This window comes from Lactuca serriola, chromosome 3, assembly GCF_051521515.1.
Source record: "Lactuca serriola cultivar US96UC23 chromosome 3, Lser_US96UC23_V15, whole genome shotgun sequence".
Classification (NCBI taxonomy): Eukaryota; Viridiplantae; Streptophyta; class Magnoliopsida; order Asterales; family Asteraceae; genus Lactuca; species Lactuca serriola.
This window is the reverse complement of record NC_136410.1, coordinates 246,202,591-246,216,371: the sequence shown is the minus strand read 5'-3', so window position 1 is coordinate 246,216,371 and position 13,781 is coordinate 246,202,591.

Here is a 13,781-nt window from a genome sequence, read left to right as displayed (position 1 = left end):
GAATTCAACTTTGCATGATAATTAGACAAACATAGATCCAAGGTTATTAGGGTTGCATGTACACTTAGGAAGTGTTAGAATGCTCAAAACCCATCAGTGGTATCAGAGCCTAGGCTTGTTTGTTTGTTATTTGTTCTTAAAAGTTGAAGAAAGTCGAAAATCTTGCTGTCTGACTGATGGACTCGGCGAGTCCATGGGGAGGACTCGTCGAGTTCATGTGTATCTTCAACCTACTCAGCGAGTAGGTTTATGCACTCGGCGAGTAGGGTCGACAGAGTGCAGAATTTCGACTTCAGTTGCTGGAAATGGATTAGAAACATTACCCTAAACTGTTTTGGTACTTGAAAAACTTGTTTTAGAAGGTGTAATGTCTTTTCTAACTCATTTACAACAACTAGTTATCAAAATTACAAAGATTAAATGTGATTTTGATTCTTGAATGTGTTCATATTCATATTCTTGTTCTTATGATGTTTAGATGATCATAGGAATTATTTGTAACCTATGTGGTAGATTAATTCATGATCATAATGTGTTTTAATGGAGTCCATAACTTGTCCTCAAGTTATGGAAAACCAAAAGTCTCTTGGATTAAAAAAAACCATTAAAAGAACACAAGAGTTAGAAAATGAAAAGTTCTCATTTTATTACTCTATTAAACTCATAAGTTACAAGATATGAAAAGTTTTGAAAGTTTACAAAACTTGCCCTCAAGTTTTGGAACAAGTAAAGTTAAGCTAAAACTTTAGTTCCAACCCCTAGAATTTTAAAAGTTAAAATTCAACCCTTATACTTATATGATTATGATTTAATAATTATATATATGTATAAGAACAAAGTCGTCTTACCGCTAGTACGCCTCATTCACAAAGCCGGTCTATAAGGTGGGTATAAGGTTGTTGCCTATAAAATGGTGACTTAATGGGTGTCCACTCTCACCCACCGCTTGCTTGATCGGTGGAGGGTCGTTAGCCGAACGGGTAAGACAAGGACTTATTAATTCTCATTCAAAGTATGATGAATATTATAAAGTAACTAAATGTTTTATTAAATTCCCAATCTTAGTTACTTTAGGAAAAATGTGAATAAGGTGTTATTCCATGAAATTACACTTTACACTTTGATTAAGTCGTTGGTGGAGCGTGTGTGGTTAACCGACACACTAACTTGGACTTAACAAGGTAGGTAAAGGGTGACTTAGGGTTTATTATAGTATCGATGGAGCGTGTGTGGTTTACCGGCACATCGATTGAGTGATAAACTTTAAGGGTACCAAGTGATTTGCATGGTTACTTCACACCTCGTTTTGTGATCCTCGGTATCCCAGTCACAAAACTTGGAGGGCACACTCGAGATTGAAACATGCCTTTGAAAAGTTCATTGAATCTCAAAGAATCTAGGAATTTCTAAGAACCATTCAAAAACCTAATACTTAAATATTGCGGTTTTCGTGGTGGAAATTGGTGAATCGTCATTCACCTACCTTTCAAATATGATATAGCTTAGATTACGGCATACCTCTTCTAAGTTATATTATATTGTGATTGGATCCTAGCCTTAATATTACATTTGGGTGTTTTATTAAGGACTCTCTTATATCTAAACTAGTCTTGTTCTCTTTTCTTCAGATGTCTTTCAACAATGCTTCTGGCTCTAATCCTAATGGCTCCTTTACCCTTATGAACTTGTGTGGGAAAGTCACCTTTGATGGATCCAACTTCAATGAGTGGATCAGAAACATCAGGATGATTACCCGCTACGAGGACAAAGAATATGTCCTTGACAAGGAGCTTAAGGAGATTGATGAGACCACTGCAACTCCTCAGGAGATCGCTGAATTTTGGGCACATGAAAGGGATGCTACGAAAGTGGCTTGCATCATGATGGCCACGATGACAGCGGAACTCCAAAAGTCTTATGAGGATTTCTACCCTTATGAAATGCACCAAGATTTGATGGAAAGATACCATCAAAGTGCAATACAAGAGAGGTATGAAATCATCTGCTCCATGATAACAACCATGATGAAGGACGGGGAATCCGTCACGAGCCACATGCAGAAAATGCAAAGGTATGTGGATCATTTGCTGAAGCTTAATGTGAACTTCCCGGAGGATCTTGCAATAGATATTATTTTGCATTCCTTACCATCGTGCTATGATCAATTCCGCATGACATATCACATGAATAAGGAAGAGGTCACACTCAGCAAACTTCAGGGACTTCTCAAGACCGCAGAATCAGGTCTTAAGGGGAAGTCGGTTGCTATCACTCCTACTCCAAACTCAACTCCGGTTTTGGCAATCGGGAAAAGTCGAGGGAGGAAGAGAAGGAGATCTTCGAAGGGTACCAAGGCTCGGACCCTTGATGGCTCCTCTTCAAGTGGAACCAAGAAAGGTTTCATTACTCCTTCTTCTGACCCAAAAGAGGCTGAATGCTTCTATTGTCATGAAAAATCTCATTGGAAGCGGAACTGCCCAAAGTACCAGCAGGATGTGAAGGATGGGAAAGTCAAACCCAACCATGCAGGTATTTACACTATCATTTCTAATAACTCACCCCATTCTAATTCTTGGGTCCTTGATACCGGTTGTGGTATTCACATTTGTTGTGACTTGCAGGGACTAAGAAGAAGTGAGGATGTGGAGCAAGGAAGGATAAACTTGATCATGGGGAATAGGAAAGCTATACCTGTTACCAAGATTGGAGTTTATACTTTATCGCTAAGTAGTGGGTTTAATTTAGATTTGAATAAGTGTTGTTATTCGCCAGGAATGGCAAGAAATATTATTTCCTTTCATGCTTTGTACAAACAAGGGTTTACCTTTTCATTTAATAATGAAGTTGGTTCTATAGATGTTTTCTATAATAATGTCTTTTATTTTAAAGCATTACCTTGTGATGGTGTGTATGAAGCTGTATCTGTTGTAGATAACTTGGGAAATAATGTTTTGTGTATTGATTCTACTACTAATAATAACTTGGATAAAGCATCATTATGGCATTTTCGTCTTGGACATATAAGCAAGAAACGTATAGGCCAACTCCAAAAGGATGGAGTCTTGGAGTCGTTTGACCTAAAGTCAGATGATAGTTGCGAATCATGCTTACTTGGAAAAATGACAAAGTCACCCTTCACAGGCTCGTGTGAGAGGGGTGAAGGTTTGTTGGACCTTATACACACGGATGTGTGTGGACCATTCAAACATGCCACAAGGGATGCTAATCGTTATTATTTGACTTTTACTGATGATTACAGTAGATATGGATATGTCTACTTAATCAAGCATAAGTCACAGACTTTCGAGAGGTTTAAGGAATTTAAACAGGAAGTCGAGAATCAATTGGGCAGGAACATTAAGATGCTTCGATCCGATCGTGGCGGTGAGTATCTTAGTTCAGAGTTCCTCGACTATCTAAGGGAATGTGGGATAGTCTCACAATTGACACCTCCCAGGACACCACAATTGAATGGTGTGGCTGAGAGGCGTAATCGAACCTTGTTAGATATGGTTCGTTCCATGATGAGTCGAGCTTCGCTACCAATCTCATTCTGGGGGTATGCCTTAGAGACTGCCGCCCATATCCTTAATCTAGTCCCTACAAAGAAAGTTGCCAAAACTCCTCATGAGATGTGGACTGGTAAAGTACCTAAACTGGACCACATCAAGATTTGGGGTTGCGAGGCTTTCGTGAGACGCGAGACTCATGATAAGCTCGAACCTCGAAGCAAGAGGTGTATTTTCATCGGTTACCCACAGCATTCCTTTGGTTACCTCTTCTACAGACCTAGTGACAATGAGGTTTTTGTAGCAAGAAGAGGAGTCTTTCGAGAAAGAGAGTTTATAAGCCAAGGAGACAGTGGGAGGCAAATTGATCTTGAAAAAATTCAAGAATCAAGCGGTGCAGGAACTTCAAACTCTAGCCCTCAACTTGAGGAGGATACTCCTGTTGAGCCAATTGACAAATCTGTACCTCTGAGGCGTTCCACGAGAGTTAGGAGTGCACCTGAGCATTACTATGGATTCCATATTACTGCAGAAGGTGAGACACTTATTAGTGATGAGACACTAGTAAGTCAAGATGACCCTAACAGCTACGAGGAAGCCATGGCAGGCCCCGAGTCTGCTAAATGGAAAGAGGCTATGGATAGCGAGATACAATCCATGTATGACAATCAAGTTTGGAACTTGGTTGAAAATGTACCAGGTCGTAAGACAGTAGGGTGCAAATGGGTCTTCAAGAAGAAGACCGACATGGATGGTAACGTACACACTTATAAGGCTAGATTGGTTGCAAAGGGTTTCTCTCAAATTCCTGGAGTGGACTATGATGAGACCTTTTCTCCGGTAGCCAAGATTAAGTCTATTCGGGTTCTGTTAGCCATAGCTGCATTTCATGACTATGAAATATGGCAGATGGATGTCAAAACCGCTTTCCTTAATGGAAAGTTGGCTGAAGATGTTTACATGAGTCAGCCAGAGGGTTTTGTCAGCAATGAATACCCTAATAGAGTGTGTAAGCTTGAGAAATCCATCTATGGATTAAAGCAAGCACCTCGCAGATGGAATCTTTGCTTTGATGAGAAGGTCAAGGAATTTGGCTTTACTAGGAGTGAAGATGAATCTTGTGTGTATGTCAAGGCTAGTGGGAGTATAGTTAGCTTTTTGGTATTGTATGTGGATGACATACTACTCATAGGAAACGACATTCCAACCCTGCAGGAAGTTAAGTCCTGGCTTGGGAAGTGTTTTGCTATGAAGGACCTTGGTGAAGCTGCCTATATTCTAGGGATAAGAATCTTGAGAGATCGGAGTAAAAGACTAATTGGACTTAGTCAGAGTACCTACTTGGATAAGGTGCTGAAGAGATTCAGCATGCAAGATTCCAAGAAAGGAGAGTTACCCATCCAGAGTAACACCAGATTGAGTAAGGCACAAAGCCCTAGCACTGAGGCTGAGATAGCAGAAATGAGTCGAACACCTTATGCTTCGGCTGTAGGATCGATCATGTATGCTATGACGTGTACTCGACCCGATGTAGCTTTTGCCTTGAGCATGGTTAGCAGGTATCAGGCGAACCCTGGCAAGGCACACTGGACTGTGGTAAAGAATATCCTCAAGTACCTACGGAGGACTAAGGACTGGGTTCTTACCCTCGGTGGGAGTAATGACTTGAGAGTAGTAGGGTATAGTGATGCTAGCTTTCAGACTGATAGGGATAATTTCCACTCTAAGTCGGGCTGGGTCTTTACCCTAAACGGAGGAGCAATTTCTTGGAAGAGTTCCAAGCAAGAGACAGTGGCAGATTCTACTTGTGAATCAGAGTATATTGCAGCTAGCGAGGCAGCAAAGGAGGCGATATGGCTGAAGAACTTCATTGGAGACCTTGGAGTTGTACCAGCTATTAAAGAGCCAATGGAAATTTTCTGTGATAGTGAAAGTGCTGTTGCCTTAGCCAAGGAACCAAGGGATCACGGGAGATCCAGGCACATCGACAGAAAATACCATTTCATCAGACATCGGATCGAAGAAGGACTCCTCGTGGCAAACAGGGTATCATCAGATGAGAATCCAGCAGATCCCCTCACAAAGGGACTGACTCGGGTTAAGCATCTCCAGCATGCTCGGAGCATGGGGCTGAAGGATGATATTAGATTCAGTAGTTAGATAACCCAGAAATTTGTAAAGTGTAATTGACATTAGATGATGAATAAAAGGAGTTTTATTTATGAGTAAAGTGTTTCTATCTCTTGTCGATCGTTTACTATATTTCTTTTGCATGTTTTGACTTCCAGAATAATTTTTGTTTGGTATAACATATTATTCAAACCTCCACAGTCGGTCATATGTTGGAAGTAGATATGAATCAAGACTGTCATGTTTGTTGAAGAGGTCTTGGACAAGGCTACAACAATCATGAGTGCTCATAAGTTCTGAGTATTGGACTCAACCCACGCTCACTGGAATCACTTCATGGAATTCTATCTCGAGTGATCGTGAGACAGTAATATCGTATAAGTCTTCAAACCTAGAGATATGATTTGTTACTTACAAGTTGGTTATGCATTCACTGTACGAAACCGCATTGGTAACTCGATGTTATAAAACGTACTTTTGTGTGTAATTCAATGAGTGGTAGAACAAACATATGAGTCGAAGTTTATCTGTTCCTTCTTGGATTAGAAGCTGATATCTGGGCCCCTCGATGATTTTGTTTTGACCTATGTACCGGGCCCGGTCAGAACTAAGTTGATGTGTTCAATTAAGTTCTATGTCAAACAAATCGGAAATCGGGAAACAAATGCTGGACAATAAGCAAGACAATGTTCCATGTATTTTTCCGGCTGATATCTAGAACAGAGGATTATATGATCACTTATCTTAAATGGCGTACCATCATCTTCTCAGTTCCGAGAAACCTTGAAAGAGCTACGATTGCCGGTCGGTTCCTAAAGTACTAGAAGATATAGTTATTAGACTTATCCAAGTGGGAGACTGTTGGATAAGGTGTCTAAGTCCATAACTATTTCGGGCTTGTACTTGACCCGACCCGACATGGTCCATTTGGGTTGCATGGCACCATGCAATTGGTTAGACTAAATGAGAGGAATAACACTTGGAGATTATTAATATATTATAAGTTCTAATATATTAATAATATTATTTGATTAGTTGATCAAGAATTAATTTGGAATTAATTAAGTGATCAAAGGATAACTAATTAAATATATGGGTTGATTATGTAAATCATCCATATCTTGTATAGTGGGCTAAGAGGCTCCATGGATTATCAAGTTGGGTTCTACCCATAGGATGCTCCATGGGAGTTACAAACCCATGGGTCATGGAAATGAAGAGTCATGACACATTAGGGTTTACATGGTGTAACCCTAGATGTGTCAACACTATATAAGAAGCATATTCTCCACCAAAATCGGCTACACTTAGAGACACTAAGGAAACTAGAGGGCTTGGCCGATTTTGAGAAGTGTATATTATCTCAAGAGTCTTTCCAAGAGCATTTGGTGTTGTGTGAAGCATTTGAGGCATCACACTTGGGGTGCTAGGCTCACAAGGTTTCAAGGAACACAAGCAACAACAAGGTAAGTTATTCTATCTATTATTCAAGTTAAAATTGTTCCCCATGTATGCTAGATAGGAATATAACCTTGGAATTTAACTTTGCATGATAATTAGACAAACATAGATCCAAGGTTATTAGGGTTGCATGTACACTTAGGAAGTGTTAGAATGCTCAAAACCCATCAATAAAATCATGCATATCTCATATAAACATCAAACAATACCTTCCACCTTAATAATTATGACAAAGACAATCACTAAGGTATATCACTACCAGTGGGCCGGCCTTAGTGCCTTCAACCCATGGATTCCATGAAGGGAGACTCACCTCAACTATGAACGCCGAATCATACTCTGTGGATGACTCAGTGCTCCTCTCCCTAAAGCACAACAAATTCCTATTTAGTTATCGGATCCGAATATAACTACAAAGGCCCAATTATAACACATAAGGTAAAGGTTCCTAATCTTTGTCCCAATTGGACCTCTTCCTCTTAAGGCCCAACTTCTATAATAAAATGTCCAAGCCCAACTGATTAGGCATTAAGGACCAGTAAGGCCCGATACAAAAATCTCAATTCTAGGCCCAAGGGTTTCAGTCCATATGTGGGTTTAAGGCCCACTAAATCTAAGCCCAACGCTCACAGCCCATAAAATAACCTTTAGCCCACTATACGAGTACGCACGGTGTACACAGCATGTACACCTAGCGTATGTTGTCCTTGACCAAAAGCGGGAAACTGACTCGATACGCGTAGCATACCAGGTGGTACGTCCAACGTTCTTGCCAGCCACTCTAAAATCCTTCTTTTTTACTTAATCCATTAAGTCGTAACATCCAAAACATTGAGCTATGCTCCTAACAATGTGTTAAACCATAAAGTTATTAAGTTTATGCTTTTGCATGCATGGATGGGTATTAAGACACGCATTAAGTCCATAAGCTCACTTAGTGGCCAACTAGCACTTGAATGGTTAGGGCTAAAACCATCAAGATCTAATTGTTCTGGTTCTAAACACGTCCAAGAGTCAAAAAGGATAGCTCATTTGGATAGAATCTTCTTAAAGTCAAAGGACCTCAAGTATGGAACCAAAATGTGGCATAAAACACCCCAAAACTGGATGTCAGCATGCAATGATCAAGTTAAAAACTTTATACCTCAAATGGGTCAAAAATGATGTTGATTTTCTGGATCTACAAGCCCTCATCAATTCCTTGCTCCTTCTTCAAGCGCCTTTTTCTTCAAAACCACCATAATAACACCAAAATGATCAAAGTAAGCTCAAGATACATGCAAGGGGGGCTAGGGTTCGAGTTGGAAACTGTGAGGACAATGGAGGCTAAGAGGATAAGATTTTGGAGGGATATAAGAAGCTTAAATAGGTTGCAAACCCTAAAATTTAGGGTTTGCATCTGACCAGTCTACGCCCAACCTATGCATGGGGACTTTCTGCTTCGCGCCTCACATATGTACGCCGTGCGTACACCTTGTATGCCCAACGTACGCCCCAACCCACAAAATCCAAATATAAGTATAAGTATAACTTGAATAGGAAGCCACATAATACCTAAAAATCTCGGGCATTACAAATCTCCCCCACTTGAATTAGACTTCATCCTCGAAGTCTACAGCTGTTGGAAACAGCTCCGGGTAGTTTTCCTTCATATCGTCCTCTGGCTCCCACGTCCATTCTGATCCCTTATGATGTTGCTAATGTACCTTTACCAACTCTACCCTCTTGTTCTTCAGATCCTTTGTCTTCCTGTCGAGAATGGCTACTGGCCTCTCGATGAAGTTCAGGCGGTCATCCACCTGAATGTACTCCAAAGGAATAACCGCAGAATCGTCGGCTATGCATTTCCGCAGCTGTGAAACATGAAAAGTGATGTGTATATGCCTGAGTTCCTCTGGAAGATCCAATCGATACGTCACCTTGCCCACCCGAGCTATAATCCTGAAGGGTCCGATATACCTGGGGCCGAACTTGCCCCGCTTGCTGAAGCTAATGACACCTTTCCAAGGTGACACCTTAAGGATAACCATATCCACGACTTGAAACTCTAGGTCCAATTGGCGTCTGTTGGCGTAGCTCTTTTGCTGACTTTGAGCTGTCTGGAGTCTACTCCGGACATGCTGAATCATCTCAGTCATCTTGAGCACCACCTTGGTACTCCCCATGACCCACTGACCGGCCTCACCCCAACATATCGGGGCCTGCACTTCCTCCCATGAAGCATTTCAAAGGGAGGCTGGTTGATGCTAGCGTGGTACCTATTATTATAAGAGAGCTCATCAAATGGGATATATGTATCCCAGCTACCAATGAAATCCATAACGCACGCCCACATCATATCCTCTAATGTCTGAATGGTCCACTCGCTTTGACCATCCATCTGCAGGTGGAAGGTCGTACTGAAATGCAGACGAGTACCCACCTCGTCATGAAATTTCTTCCAGAATCTAGAAGTGAACCACACATTCCTGTCGGAAATCACCGAAACCGGCACTTCGTGCTCTCCTGGATTGGTATAAAATGGGCCCTATTTGTCAATTGATACATGATAACCCATATCACATCAACTCCTTGCAATGTTCGTGGCAACTTAGTGATGAAATCCATAGTAATCTCCTCCCACTTCCACATAGGGATGTCTAACGGTTACATCTTGCCGTGAGGTCTCTTGTGCTCAGCCAGCTTGACCTTCCTGCAGTTCAAGCACCTCTCGACTTACCAGGCTACATCCTGCTTAATGCAGGGCCACCAATAATCAGGATAGAGATCTCTATGCATCTTCGTCGCCCCAGGTTGGATGGAAAATCTGGATTTGTGCGCCTCCTCCGTCAGGATTTGGCACACACTGCCTGAGTACGGAACCCACACTCTATGATGGAGTGTCAATAACTTGAAACTATCATAATTGAAGGAGGAAATTTGACCCACGATACACTCACACTTCCTATGCTCCTCCTTCGTAACCTCCTATTGAGCCTCCCGAATCCGCTCCAAAAGCAAAGTCACCACTGTCATCCTCAGACAGATGTCTCTGATTGGAGTCGTGACTACCATGCGACTAAGAGCATCGGCCACCACATTGGCATTCCCTGGGTGGTAAAGGATCTCACAGTTATAGTCGGTCACCACAACCAAACACTGACGTTGCCTCATGTTCTATTTTGACTAATCCCTTAGGTACCTCAGACTCTTGTGATCCGTGTAAATGGTACAACGGACCCCATAAAGGTAGTGTCACGAAATTTTGAGGGCGAAAACCAATACCCTAAACTCTAAATCATGTGTCAGGTAATTCTCCTCATGAGGCTTGAACTGCCTCGATGCGTACGCAATTACATGCTCCCTCTGCATCAAGACAATGCCCAATCCTAAAATAGACGCATCACAATAGACCACGAAATCCTCGACACCCTCGGGCAGAGTCAAAATCGTCGCCTCGCATAACCTCTGCCTCAAAGTCTGAAATGTTGCCTGCTGCTTAGGCCCCTAACAAAAAACGACAGTCTTGTTCGTCAACCGGGTCAGGGGTATTTCTATCTTGGAGAAGTACTAGATAAATCTTCGATAATATCCAGCTAGCCCATGAAGTTCCGAATCTCAGATGGAGACTTCAGGAACTCCCATCTCATCACAACCTCCACTTTGGCCAAATTGACCAGAATATCATCCTGGTTGATAAAGTGCCCCAGAAACTGTACCTCACGCAACCAACACTCGTACTTTGAGAAGTTCGCATATAACCTCTCCCTCCTAAGGGTATCCAATATCTATTGTAGATGCTCCTCATGCTACTCCTAGGTCTTGGAATAGACCAGGATATCATCAATAAATACTATCATCGACCGATCTAATATCAGTCTGCATACGCGGTTCATGACATCCATGACCACGGTCGGGGCATTAGTGAGACCAAAAGGCATCACCATGAACTCATAATTTTTATATCTAGTTTGCAAGATTGTCTTCTGCACATCGACCTCCCTGACCCTCATCTAGTGGTATCCCGATCATAGATCAATCTTGGAGAACCAAGACGACCCTGAATCTGATCAAACAAATCGTTGATCCTCGGGAATGGATAACAGTTCTTCACCGTTAGCTTTTTCAACTCCTGATAGTCAATACAAATCCGGTACGACCTATCCTTCTTCTTTAAAAACAGGATTGGTGCACCCCAGGGTGAACTACTCAACCTGATAAATCCTTTGTCTAGCAGCTCCTATAGCTACGTAGACAACTCCTGCATCTCTGGTGGGACCAGTCGATATGGTGCCTTGGCTATAAGGGTTGCACCAGGATCCAGATCGATCTGGAACTTCACCAGCCTCTCCGGAGGCACTCTGGGTAAATCCTATGGAAGCACATCTGGTTACTCTCATACAAATAGCACTCCATCAACCGTCGCTCTTTTCGGCTCCCGAGTATGCATAATGTAAACAAAGAATCTCGAGCAGCCTTGGTGGAGATAGCGCCTGGCCCTAGCAGTTGAACATAAGACGGGGCCGCGCTGAGCTCCCTCCCAGTGGACAATTGAATCTCCCCCACTTGGGGTCCACACACGCACAAGCTGGTGCTCGTAATCAATCGTTGCGCCCTCAGGGCTCAACCAATTCATCCCTATTATGACTTTGATCCCATGCAGAGGAATGGAAACCAAATCAATAGACTAGCACTCCCTGCACATCCTCAAAACAAAATCCCAGTGAACCCTCGATGCCTGGACGGACCGCTCATCTGCAATCTCAACCTGTAGTGGGTAGAGCACGCTCAGAGAATCTGCAAAGTTCTTGCTGAGCACAAGAGATATGAAAGATCGGGTGGCCTCTGAATCAAATAACACCAAAACAAGAATATTGTTCACAAGGAACGATCCTAAAACAAGAAATATAAAATATAAGTACCAACATTAACATATATTAAAAAAAGTTAAGGGAAATAAACATACCAATCACCATATCTGGTGCACTCCATATCTTTTCGGCGGTCAACTGAATGGCTCAGCTTCTCACCACTGGAGCATCCGTCTTGCCTGATGGCCATCTGTGATCCGCAAGGTCGCTAGAGCTGGCACCACCACTGGCGCTCCTGATGCTAGACTTGGGCAGTAGGCCTTCTTGTGCCGCTCTGATTGCAATGAAAGTGAATTGGTCAGATGTCTAAATGGTAGGAGTGGGGCGGTACAATCCTTGCTAAAGTTCCCAGTCCTGCTGCACTTATAGCATCTTAAGCTCCTCGACCTACAAGCTCCCTCATGTGGCTTACCGTATTTCCCACAGCGGCATCGACCCTGATGGCCCCTCGAGCTTGCATCGAATCCCTTGGGTTTCTTCGCAAAAACCCCGCACATTGGCCCAAACTCCGCCTTCCTCTTCCCTAGATGCTCCATATCAATCTCCCGCTCGCGTGCCCTGGCTATCATGACATCCAGTGTTGGGCACGCTGAGTAACCAACAAACTTCCTGATATCTGGCCTCAACATGTCATGGTATTGAGTCTTCTTCATCTCCTCATCAGCCGCATATTGGAGCACCAATAAGGCCCTCTCCCTAAATTTGGCGGTGATCTCTACCACAGTCTCAGTCGTCTATCTCAAGTCTAGGAACTCCCTAGCTAGCTGATGTATCTCCACAACGGGTGCAAACTCCGCTCGGAACTGGATCACAAAATCCGACCGGGGCATGGCCTCACTGGTTGGGACTCCTAGTGCATAACCGACCTCCTCCCACCAGTCCCTAGCTCGATCGCTCAAACATCCCATGGTAAACCTAACCTTTGACCCCTTATGGAAGAAGTTGGTCATCTGAGCACACTCGATATCCGCTACCCATCGCCTAGCTGCAATGGGGTCCTTCACCCCTGAGAAATCTGGTGCTCCACATCCCCTGAAGTCCTTGAAGGAGAGTGTATAAGCCCCAGATGGGCTAGCCACCATATCGCTACTAAAGGCCCTAAGACGATCCTCCATCAGCACAATGATGCTCTCCTTGATCGACCCAAAAATCACTAGGGTCACATAGAGGATGCCTCTAGTAATCTCAGATGCTATGAACTCTCGCAGACTATCATCAATCGGTTCGCTACTCGTACCGGACCTAGATCCTGAACTTCCTACTCCATGACGTGTCACCACCATGCTGAAACAAACCATACAACCATCAGGATATTTATCATATATCAAGGGATTATAAATCCTACAAGTTCCATGTTCTTGTTGTAGCCCTCTTTGAATCAAGTACGAATCCTATGCTTCTCGTAGTACGGGCCCATACTACCTTTCACATTTATTTGTACTTCCCTCAAGGATCGTTTTGACTCCACCAAGTCCCTTAATTTCACTAATACCGCTCCCAACACTAATCTCATCCTAGGCTTTCCCTAGGGCAATCTCCATCCTACCCTCCACCATCAGCTGCAAAAGAAGCTCCCGCTAACTCCCCGGAAATAGCTCACGAATACCATTACATATTACCAAAACCAGATAATTCTTCGAATGAGATATCTCACACTACATGATTAGGAATCAAATAAGAGATGCACAATAACGTTAAAATCTAGCCTTCGAAAATTATTTAGCTCTTGTAATATGTAACTTAGTGTATTCGGTTGATAATTAGGTCCATTCAATTAGAACTCCTAAAAGCACAAAGCAAGCGACATTCGAGCATCAAGTAACTAGAATCA